This window comes from Aythya marila, assembly GCF_965140915.1.
Source record: "Aythya marila genome assembly, chromosome: 1".
Taxonomy (NCBI): Eukaryota; Metazoa; Chordata; class Aves; order Anseriformes; family Anatidae; genus Aythya; species Aythya marila.
In genome coordinates, this window is record NC_139042.1 from 181,491,277 (window position 1) to 181,504,244 (window position 12,968).

General features: G+C 42.6%; 1 protein-coding gene across 2 annotated transcripts in view; it reads right to left on the reverse strand.

Annotated features, from left to right (window-relative positions):
• Window positions 1–12,968, reverse strand: part of CTTNBP2 (cortactin binding protein 2) — a 95,343-nt gene that overhangs the window by 70,686 nt on the left and 11,689 nt on the right. The gene's annotated exons all lie outside the window — the stretch shown is intronic.

Here is a 12,968-nt window from a genome sequence, read left to right on the forward strand (position 1 = left end):
CATTTTTTGTCACACTAATTAACACACACCTTAGAAGCGAGATAAACATTTTTCATTTTACCATGCACTACCTACTGAATTTTACACATCCAAACAAAACAATTAAAATAATAACATTAAATAAAAATCTCAACTATGATGGGTTTTAAAATTTTTAAAGAAAAATAAACTACTTCTGATTTAACTTCATAAGAGTCACCATCAAAAGGAGCATCTGAACTTTCTAAGTCCCTTTCGACAGCTAACATTAGAACTTCATCATTTGAAGGTCAGTGCACGTTAAAAAACTCCTCTGGAAAGCAGGAAGATGCAGTAACCACATTATGGCTGGAGGAAAAAAATAAAAAACAACACAATCACAAAACCAACCACACAAATTAATGCTGTATTTGAGGTCACAGCTGTGTGTGGCCCGTGCCATGTCATGAGTATGTGGCCACTTTACCACCTCCACATTAGGAATACATTATCCCTATTATCCCCTTGTTAAAGCAGACCATTTATTGGGATAATTGACAAAGGCGGAGGAAGCAGCTACAGTCAAGTTTTCCTCCTTTTTTAACTATACTGTCGTGGTTTAACCCGACCGGCAGCTAAACACCACGCAGCCGTTCGCTCACCCTCCCCCCTCCCTCTCTGGGACGGGGGAGAGAAATGGAAAGTGAAGCCCGTGAGTTGAGATAAAGACAGTTTAATAAGACAGGAAAAAAAAATAACAAAAATAATAATAACAATAATAATAATGATGATACAATGGTGATAATACGAAAGTAATAATAGTATGTACAAACAAGTGATGCACAATGCAATTGCTCACCACCCGCTGACCGATGCCCAGCCTAACCCCGAGCAGTCCGGCCCCCTCCCCCCGGCTAGCCACCCCTATATATTGTTTAGCATGACGTCAGATGGTATGGAATACCCCTTTGGCTAGTTTGGGTCACCTGTCCTGGGTCTGTCCCCTCCCAGCTCTTACTGCACCCCCCAGCCTGCCCGTTGGCAGGACAGAGCAAAGGCTGAGATGTCCTTGGCTTAGTATAAGCACTGCTCTGCAACAATTAAAGCATCGGGGTGTTATCAGCACTCTTCTCATTCTAAGCCAAAACACAGCATTCCACCAGCTACTAGGAAGAAAATTAATTCTGTGCTAACTGAAACCAGGACATCTATCCACCCCTTATTCCATACCATTTATGTCATGCTCAGGTTACACTCTTTTCCATACATTCTAATTAGTCACCTATAGTAATCATGGTAGTGATAACATACAGTATAATATACTATTTAACATGGTGCAATTCAGTTCATGGGCTATTCTCACCCAGTATTAAATCTCCTTGAGGTACACACCGGACCTCTCCGTTCTTTTGCATCACCCACCAAGTATATCCAGGTCCCTGAGCGAAAACAATTCCACGAATAGGTTTGCCTTTTCCTGAGGCAGGAGTAGCCCAGACTGTTTTACCCAGCATATTTTTTACATGCACTACAGGAACTTTATCCCCATCTACAGTATGTAACAGGTTTGATTGGGCAGGTCCAGCTCGGTTGGTAGATCCCCTAGTATTGACTAACCAGGTGGCCTTTGCCAAATGCGTATCCCAGTTTTTGAACGTCCCAGCGCCCATTGCTTTCAAGGTAGTCTTTAACAGGCCATTGTATCGTTCAACTTTCCCGGAGGCTGGTGCATGATAGGGGATGTGATACACCCATTCAATACCATGTTCTTTGGCCCAAGTGTCTATAAGGTTGTTTCGGAAGTGAGTCCCATTGTCTGATTCTATTCTTTCTGGGGTGCCATGTCGCCATAGGACTTGCTTTTCAAGGCCCAGGATGGTGTTCCGGGCGGTAGCATGAGGCACAGGATATGTTTCCAGCCATCCGGTGGTTGCTTCCACCATTGTAAGTACGTGGCGCTTGCCATTGCGAGTTTGAGGGAGTGTGATGTAATCAATCTGCCAGGCCTCTCCATATTTATATTTCAGCCATCGTCCTCCATACCAAAGAGGCTTTGACCGTTTGGCTTGCTTGATTGCAGCACATGTTTCACAGTCATGAATAACCTGTGCTATAGCGTCCATGGTCAAGTCCACCCCTCGATCACGAGCCCATCTGTATGTTGCATCTCTACCTTGATGGCCTGAGGTGTCATGGGCCCATCGGGCTATAAATAATTCACCTTTATGCTGCCAATCCAGGTCCACCTGAGCTACTTCAATCTTAGCAGCCTGATCCACCTGCTGGTTGTTTTGATGTTCTTCAGTAGCCCGATTCTTGGGCACATGAGCATCTACGTGGCGTACTTTCACAGCCAGGTTCTCTACCCGAGCAGCAATATCTTGCCACAATGCAGCAGCCCAGATAGGTTTGCCCCTACGCTGCCAGTTGTTTTGCTTCCATTGCTGTAACCATCCCCACAGGGCATTTGCTACCATCCATGAATCGGTGTAGAGATAGAGAACTGGCCATTTTTCTCGTTCAGCAATGTCTAAAGCCAGCTGAATGGCTTTCACTTCTGCAAACTGACTCGATTCACCTTCTCCCTCAGCAGCTTCTGCAACTCGTCGCGTAGGACTCCATACAGCAGCCTTCCATCTCCGATGCTTCCCCACAATACGACAGGACCCATCAGTGAACAGGGCATATTTCTTTTCATTCTCTGGCAACTGGTTGTACAGTGGGGCTTCTTCAGCACGACCCACCTCCTCCTCTGATGATATCCCAAAGTATTTGCCTTCTGGCCAGTCCATGATCACTTCCAATATTCCTGGGCGACTGGGGTTTCCTATTCGAGCCCGCTGAGTAATCAGTGCAACCCACTTGCTCCATGTAGCATCAGTTGCATGATGCGTAGAGGGGACCCTTCCCTTGAACATCCAGCCTAGTACCGGTAATCGGGGTGCTAGGAGGAGCTGCGCTTCAGTACCGACCACCTCCGAAGCAGATCGAACTCCTTCATATGCTGCCAGTATCTCCTTTTCAGTTGGAGTATAGCGGGCCTCAGATCCTCTGTATCCCCGACTCCAAAACCCCAGAGGCCGACCTCGAGTTTCCCCAGGTTCTTTCTGCCAGAGGCTCCAGGTGGGGCCGTTCTCCCCGGCTGCAGTGTAGAGCACATTCTTTACATCTGGTCCTGTTCGAACTGGCCCAAGGGCTACTGCATGGACTATTTCCTGCTTGATTTGTTCAAAGGCTTGTCGTTGTTCAGGGCCCCATTCAAACTCATTCTTCTTACGGGTTACTTGGTAGAGCGGGTTTACAATCAGACTGTAATTTGGGATGTGCATTCTCCAAAACCCCACAACACCTAGGAAAGTCTGTGTTTCTTTTTTGTTAGTTGGTGGAGACATAGCTGTTATTTTGTTGATCACATCCATTGGGATTTGACGACGTCCATCTTGCCATTTTATTCCTAAAAACTGGATCTCCCGTGCAGGTCCTTTGACTTTATTTTGTTTTATGGCAAAACCGGCTTTCAGAAGGATTTGGACTATTTTCTTCCCTTTCTCGAAAACTTCCTCTGCTGTGTCACCCCACACAATAATGTCATCGATGTACTGCAGGTGTTCAGGAGCTTCCCCCTGCTCTAGTGCAGACTGGATCAGCCCATGGCAAATGGTAGGGCTGTGTTTCCACCCCTGGGGCAGCCTATTCCAAGTATATTGGACTCCCCTCCAAGTGAAGGCAAATTGTGGCCTGCACTCTGCTGCTAGAGGGATGGAGAAAAATGCATTAGCGATATCAATTGTGGCGTACCACTTGGCTGCCTTCGATTCAAGTTCATACTGAAGTTCCAGCATGTCCGGCACTGCAGCACTCAGTGGTGGCGTGACTTCGTTCAGGCCGCGATAGTCCACTGTTAGTCTCCACTCGCCATTAGACTTTCGCACTGGCCATATGGGACTATTGAAAGGTGAATGAGTCTTGCTGATCACTCCTTGGCTCTCCAATTGATGAATTAGCTTATGGATGGGAATCAGGGAGTCTCGGTTGGTGCGATATTGCCGCCGGTGCACAGTTGTGGTAGCAATTGGCACTTGCTGTTCTTCGACCCTCAGCAACCCCACAACAGAGGGGTCCTCTGAGAGACCAGGCAAGGTAGATAATTGTTTAATGCCCTCTGTCTCTAAGGCAGCAATACCAAAAGCCCACCGGAACCCTTTTGGGTCCTTGCAGTATCCTCTTCTAAGATAGTCTATGCCAAGGATACATGGAGCATCCGGACCAGTCACAATGCGGTGCTTTTCCCACTCATTCCCAGTCAGACTCACTTCAGCCTCCAATACAGTCAACTGCTGAGATCCCCCTGTCACTCCACAAATATAGATGGGCTCTGGTCCTTTATAGCTCGATGGCATTATAGTACATTGTGCACCGGTGTCTACTAAAGCCTTATACTTCTGTGCGCGTGATGTGCCAGGCCATCGAATCCACACAGTCCAATAAACTCGATTGTCCCTTTCCTCCCCCTGGCTGGAGGCAGGGCCCCCCTAATCCTGGTCAGAATCTTCCTCGTTTCTGTGTTTGAAGGACTGTCTGCTGGAAGTTGGAGCAGCAAACTTTTCGGAGAATCCCTTTTTCCTGATTGTTTTCTTTTGCAACTCACGTACCCGTGCCTCTAGGGTCGCGGTAGATTTTCCATCCCACTTTCTCATGTCCTCTCCATGGTCTCGTAAGTAAAACCACAGGGTGGCACGGGGTGAGTACCCACCATATCGTCTTCCTTGTGTGGGTGAACGCCTACCCCTGACAGCTGAGACACTGCTTTGTACAGGTGCGAAGGAGAATAATCTCTCTTCAAGTTGGTGAACCTTTTCAGAAAGTTTCTCCCAAGTGTTCTCCTTTGGTCGGTGGGCACTGGTTGGTTCAGGTGGGGAGGACAATAGATTCTCTTCAAGTTGGTGAACCTTTTCAGAAAGTTTCTCCACAGCTGAGACGCAGGCCTGTAAGGAAGAGGAGAGACTTTCTTCGTACTGCCGGAGTTGTTTAGCCGCTTCACCCACTGTGGGTTCCTCATCCTCTTTCCAGGCCATTATTGCCAATGAGCTGGCATATGATGATGGTGCACTCCGTACAAACTTCCGCCACATGGGTCGTGTACACTTGACTTCATCTGGATCTGTGGATGTTTGTTTGAGGTCTGGATCCTCATAAATCACTTCCCGTACGGCTAATTCCCTCAGGTACTGGATTCCCTTCTCCATAGTGGTCCACTTGCCTGGTAGACATAAAATATCTTCCTTGAAGGGATACCTTTCCCTCACAGCTGAGAGGAGACGCCTCCAGAGGCTGGTGGGTCGTGCTCCATCTGCAATTGCTTTGTCAATGCCTGCATCTCTAGCAAGGGATCCCAGTCGCTTGGCTTCCCTGCCGTCTAATTCCACACAATTGGCTCCAGAGTCCCAGCACCGGAGCAGCCAGGTGACAAGCTGCTCACCTATACAGCGACCAAAATCTTTTCGCACATCTCGTAGCTCGCGCTCGTTTAGGCTTCGGGTAGTTACTGTTGCTCTTTCGGCATCCTCATCTTCCTCCTCCTGAATCCTTGACGGCCCAGCGTCGTCATCATCTTCGTCATCTCTATACTTAGTTTTGGCAGAAGCCTTACCTGGATTGGCAGAAGACTCTCTGCGTTCTAAACGACTTGAATTTCTATACCATATTTTCACCTTCTCTACAGGGGCAGCTTGCACTGCTACTGCTCGTTTCTCTGACTTTGTTACAGGGTCTGCCACAGGGGTTGGAATGCCCTCTGCAGGGTCAACTTGCACTGCTACAGCTCGTTTCTCTGACACGGCCACAGGAGCTGGAGCGGCTACAGGAGCTGGAGCAGTTGCAGGAACCGGAGCTGTAGCGGCTACAGGAGCTGGAGCTGGAGCTGGAGCAGTTGCAGGAGCTGGGACTGGAGCAGCAGTAGGAGCTGGAGCTGGAGCGGCTTCAGGAGCTGGAGCTGGAGCGGCTTCAGGAGCTGGGACTGGAGCAGTTGCAGGAACTGGGACTGGAGTAGCGGCCGGAGCTGGAACTGGAGCGACTGCAGGAACTGGGACTGGAGCAGCTGCAGGAGCTGGAGCTGGAGCGGCTTCAGGAGCTGGAGCTGGAGCAGCTTCAGGAGCTGGGACTGGAGCGGCTGCAGGAACTGGGACTGGAGCGGCTGCAGGAGCTGGGACTGGAGCGGCTGCAGGAGCTGGGACTGGAGCGGCTGCAGGAGCTGGGACTGGAGCGGCTGCAGGAGCTGGGACTGGAGCGGCTGCAGGAGCTGGGACTGGAGCGGCTGCAGGAGCTGGGACTGGAGCGGCTGCAGGAGCTGGGACTGGAGCGGCTGCAGGAGCTGGGACTGGAGCGGCTGCAGGAGCTGGGACTGGAGCGGCTGCAGGAGCTGGGACTGGAGCGGCTGCAGAGTCCACCGTAGGGGTCACAGTGGCCGTTGGATCTGTCACAGGGTTTGGAGTGGCCGCAGGGTCTGTCACTAAGTTGACAGCAGTATCAATGGCAGCTCGATAGGCATGAGCCAGGCCCCAGCACGTTACAATGATTTGTGTTACTTTGGAACTGCCAGAATCATTACACCTTTTTTTCAAGCATTCTGCCAGTTTTTGAGGATTTTGCCATTGTTCAGGGGTGAATTTCCAACACACTGGGGGTGCCAACTGCTCTAGATGCCTGCCCATATCCACCCATACTCCCTGCCACCCACAACTATACTGCCTCCGGGCAGATCTCCGGATGAGCTTCATAAGTAGTTGTTTAACTTTAAGCAGAATCTGAAGTGCATTCATGAGGCAGAACAACAAGACTATGGTATTCTGAGTATTCCAGAAATATTCAATATCTTGGAGAGCTATTGTGACAAGCTCAGGGGATAAGAGGGTGGTGAAGGAGGAAGGCAGAGTGACCCAGGAGGATACAGGGGTGGTGAAGGAGAAAGGGAGAGTAAGCAAGTAAGGAAAAATATCCTCCCCTTTCCCCTCCACAGATTGACTCTCTAATGGAGAAAAACAATAGGTATAATTGCTAATAGTTCCCAAGATGCTGTTTCCAAAGTACAGAGTCCACGATGTTACTGAGTATAAATACCAAGTTAGAGTCATGACCAGATATCTTATCGTCTCATAAGCCATTGCTATAACACTTAGTACCACAATGGTCTGAAACCAGGGCCCGGAGAGGAGAAACAACACTACAGAGAGCAAATACGGAAAATAATGTACTATAATACTCAATTTGGAAAACAGGCGCAGCAGAGTTGTGATTAAAGCAATCAGCATCATGACAAGTGACTATTAAGCAGGTCTAATCCTTCCACCAATTTTAGTTTAACACACTCTGATCAGATCTGCCGTTATCTCAACCTTTCGGGCCCCACGTTGGGCGCCAAAAAGACTGTCGTGGTTTAACCCGACCGGCAGCTAAACACCACGCAGCCGTTCGCTCACCCTCCCCCCTCCCTCTCTGGGACGGGGGAGAGAAATGGAAAGTGAAGCCCGTGAGTTGAGATAAAGACAGTTTAATAAGACAGGAAAAAAAAATAACAAAAATAATAATAACAATAATAATAATGATGATACAATGGTGATAATACGAAAGTAATAATAGTATGTACAAACAAGTGATGCACAATGCAATTGCTCACCACCCGCTGACCGATGCCCAGCCTAACCCCGAGCAGTCCGGCCCCCTCCCCCCGGCTAGCCACCCCTATATATTGTTTAGCATGACGTCAGATGGTATGGAATACCCCTTTGGCTAGTTTGGGTCACCTGTCCTGGGTCTGTCCCCTCCCAGCTCTTACTGCACCCCCCAGCCTGCCCGTTGGCAGGACAGAGCAAAGGCTGAGATGTCCTTGGCTTAGTATAAGCACTGCTCTGCAACAATTAAAGCATCGGGGTGTTATCAGCACTCTTCTCATTCTAAGCCAAAACACAGCATTCCACCAGCTACTAGGAAGAAAATTAATTCTGTGCTAACTGAAACCAGGACATATACGCATTTACAATGGCAATTAGGCTATATTATTTCTTATTGACAAAATAACTTTAATGATTTAAAAGTTAATCTGATCTTATGTTTAATCGGGGTGCAATCCTTGCCATGGACCTATTAAAATAAAGAAATTACAGATTCAAAAAGAACTATCAGTGTAGTAGTTATTACAAAGCCAGAGAGCTAATTAGAAAGATTTATAGAAAGATCACCTCCTTTGAGGTGAATCCTGATGTTGCCCTGCACAGCAAATTAACTGTTCACTTGGAGAATAGATCTGGAAATTTGACCTGAGTGTCACAAAGGTCTGTTGTTCCAAGGATGCTGCTCCTCACAGCACTGACATTCTGCAGCAACCTAAATTGTGCTAGATGATAGTAACTATAACTTTTTTTCCAAGTCCGAATTTTTGACTTCCAGTTTCCAGAGTTCTCCAAAAAAGAAATAGGGTTCAAATAGTGATTGATTCAGCAAAATACCAAGGCCTGTGTATTGTAAAAATCAGAATATACTATAACAACATACTATGCTATTATCACAACTATACTATACATGCTAAGGGCAAAAACAACAAACAAAGAAATCCCACAGCTTTTATTTATATCAAAACACCAATCTACTTTATTACAGCAATAATAGGAGATATTAACCCAGTTAGATAATGCTTCCTGCTTCACCAACTGAAACAACAGCCCTTTCTTTTTTTTTTAGAAATAGGAATACTATGCGTCATTATGTATCTGCATATTATAGAAGACAACCAAACAATGTATTGTAAAAGCAGACATATACGGATGTCATTTGCCTATTTCTTATGAATGCAGTTTGGATTTGAAGTTTGATTTTCATTTCAAAACAGACTTCAAAATATCAAAGCTTTATATAAAACACAATGAAAGCTCAACATTAAACAAGACATTATGCACAAAGATGCCATAAAAGGAGTTAATTATTATATATGACACCTTGGGTTTGGTTCTCTCTAATTAATCATGTGGCACAAATTCAAGTGCCTTAATAAAATCTATTACATCAATAATATTAACTTTACTAACTGAATTTCCTTTTTTTTTTTTTTTTTTCTTCCCCAGTGGGATGAGTAGTTAATTTAATAAGATTTCTTCCCATGATCCCAAACTATTGCCCTTTCTCACTTTTAATTTTTGTTTTCCACTGATTAGACCTTTTTGAAAATTTCTGGAAAAAAAAGTCTATGCAACATCCTAAACATAAGTGTTAAATGAGGAATAAGTAGCCATCTTCTCTGATGCCTACTAATACCAATAGGAAATTAAACTGAAGCTCATAAAATATGAATTTCTTTTGTGATATAATGAACATGTGTAAATGAACAGTCAAAGAAGAAGCATTTGAAGACAGCACAATCCTGAAATCCAAGGGCACTTCCTCCCTTTCAGAAAGCAATATTACAGCAGAACTAATGGATACAGGGTATCCTTTTGGAGTTTAATTTCTTTCACTGACTCCTCAATCCATGCATAATTTTATTGCTATTTTTGTTTAAACAAGAGAAACCAAGAAAAAACAGAAGTTATGAAAACAGAACACATTCAAAAGATTATTATTTTAGATTTCTATGAGCTATTCAGTAGAGTTTGCTCCATATATGACTGTGGCTCAGTCCACAAAAAAACAAAGTCAGTAATGTTTTCTGCTTAATCCAGCAGAACCCACACAAGCAAATTACTCTTCACAACATGATATGAATTAAACTGCAATCATGAAAAGGAAATTTCCAAAATAAGCCAAAAAAAAAAAAAATCGTTTAAAGCAAGTTTTTAAGTGGTTTAAGCGATAGCTCCCTAACATGTATAAACTATAAACATGTCAATTAGAAAAAACAGCAAGGCACAAATTCCAATCCATATCTTATCCAATGAGATTTTTTCTGTTCCTTAGTTCTTACCCCTTAACTCTGAAAGAAATCTCTGTTCCATTCCACCAGGGAATACAGTGGATAAGGTGTTGACTGTTATGAAATGAGAAACCATTTGGCACTGTGCTCCTGTAAGAGTCATCTTGACAAGAAATTCCACCTATGGATGTTGAAGGTGTTTTTTGAAACTTATTTATTTTAAACATACTTGGCCTTGTAGACAGAGAAGGTACATTAGATCTGTCTCAGATTTTCAGTAAAGCACATGACATGGCTTCACACAAAATTAGCGAAGCAGGAAACAAGAGGTTGGTGTATGAACACATACAATGCGGAAAGGACAGACTAACAGATGCCTCAAACAGGTCCTGTTAGAATGGATTCATCTTAATGCTGGAGGCAGGTTATGAGTAGTACCACATGAGTCAGTCTTGAACTATATTCAGTGTTACCCAGTTCTTTTGTGATCAGTCAAGACCAGTTCTTTCCAGTGTCTGAATCTTCCAGGAGAGACATTTCCAATAGATGTATAAACACTATTGATTGCACAAATTTTACAAATGCTCAGTGAAACGCTGCAAAATGAGTATGGGTAATGGCATGTACATTTAAGAATGATGTATTTAAATTTTAGTGATTATAGAGAAAAAAATCTGATACAACAACCACAAAGATGAAGTTACTTTCTAAGAGGAGATTAAGAGACCCAGTTCTTTGGTCTTACAAAAAGCTCAATAACATATGAAATAGCTTAATAAATGTATACATCACAGAAACTAAAATCTGACAGGAAAATCACTTAAGAGTAAAAGCCGATTTACACTATTTAGTATATGGCTTGAAATTAACCAGTTCCAACCTATCCAAGAAATTAGGCTTTCAAACAAAAGCCTTGCATTACTAGTAGAATAAAATCAAAAAGAAAACAAACAACAAAACACACATACAAAAACAATACCCATCCCAAACTTTACTCATTTTAAAATAGAGCTTTAGCAGCTTCTGAAATTATGGAAAAAAAGTCATTTGCCTTTCCTTATGGCTTTAAAGATACACAATGTATGTCCATTTGTCAAAATGAATCAATGTCGGTACTAAATTCAACACAATTCCAATGGAATTATCTTGTTATTCTTTTTTAAAAATATGAAAAGAAAAAAAAAGGAACAATATCTGACTATCTAGCAGCTTTTTTTTTTTTTTTTTTTAAAGGTTCCTAAAAGACTGTATCCGCTAGTATTGCTGACTTGTGGTAACTGATTCTCAAGAAACCAGGAGATCCCAAAGTATCATATTCCAAGATATCAGGCTACAGATCTTCAGCAGGTACAACTTCCAAGTTTCCCAGTACTGGTACAGCTAACCAGGCACATTGCCTGGAAGATTGAGTTCCATATGGATTTCGTTTAGAGGATTTTACTACGACACACGGGAAGTAGAAATTGAGATGCAGGAGAATAAATGAAAAAAAACATCACCATTTTTCAACATTTCTATACCATATGTATAACGGAGCAATTTTTATATCGATCTGTATTAGTTATCAAAAACTACTATGTACAGACCAATATACTGCCTATTTTAGCAGGTACATGGGAATCCAATGTAGACTCTTTCTCTCCTGAGACTGCGCTCCACATTTTTAGCATTTACTCTCATTAATTTATTTTTTTTTTCATTGAATCTCAATGCATCCATTATTTGGTGTGCAGTATAGTAGGTTGGCCATGAACATATAGTAAAGAAAACTGTCTGAATATTTGCATTCCTACAGCCAAAACCAACCAACCAAAGAAAAAAAAAGTATAAAAAATAATAAAAATAGTATAAAAAATAGTAAAAAAAAACAGAATACAGATTCTGAATGGAGGTGTACACGTTCCCCCTTTTACAAAATCTTAACTGGCAGTCACAGAAAAGAAAAGGTTCTTGTCTGGACAACTGAGATGTGAAATTGTAAAGCAGCTTGATGAAAAGGCAATACATTTCAATGTATGCGCACACATGAAGGCTCAACACCAAATGAATTCAAAGTGCAGTAATCCCCCAGAATCATATTGCTTCCAGCACCTTATTGTCACTACAAAATGAAAATTATATCTTATAATAGAGTTTTATACTTATAAAGTCTTTAGTTATTAACGCAGGTGCATCAGTGACAGCTACTTTAAAGTTCCATTTGCATCACGATGTGAAGCCACCAAAAAACAAATTAAAATTGAATAAAAATGCATTTGCAATTGTTACTGTGACATTACAAATGGAAAATGTTCCCACATTACCTGATTATCATTGCATATACTACTAATATTTAGTATTAATATATTTTATTGCATTCAGTTTTTGCTTTAAGAGACCTTAAAGGGCATAATTTGCCTCTATCCAACTGTGAAGCTATAAATATTTTCAATCCATGTAAGACTGTTTTCCCCCTAAACCTGCACTGTTTGGCAGCTCTGTTTAAATTGATTGGTAACAGAATAAAATTTAAATTTGTTACCGTCATAAAAATGTATCATCTTATTATTAAAATACAGTTTTGTTTGTACATTTCCAGTCAGCTTTCTAAGTTGACTTTCAGACTGCAACCTCTCGAAGCAGAAACTAACCTTCACATGTGCCTAGCACAGAAAAAAAAAACAAAAACAAAACTAATCAAGCACCTGGGAGTGCTGCTAGAATACATATCCTGTAGTTTCCTTTTTTTTTTTTTTTTGTTAAAAAAAAAAAAAAGCTTTTTCTTAATTGGATATAACCATCCAACTTTGTTGCTCCTCCTGTCTCACAGAATGATTGAATGTACAAATATATAGAATATCAGAACAAATGAAGAATGGACTGAATTCTCCTTTGAAGTCATTCCTTCATTTCACAAATAACAGATTCTGCAGCATAAAAGAATTTAAAGAGGAAGTCATTTTCACATTTTTGCACTTCTTTCCCTGAAACATTATTGGTATTTTACACCAAAATTACACAGAATTACTGAATGACAACAATTAAACAAGAACATGTTTTGTGATTACTGAGATTTAGTCAACCTAAAGCTTAAAAATCATAATTTATTCTTCCACTAATAACATTCTATGCT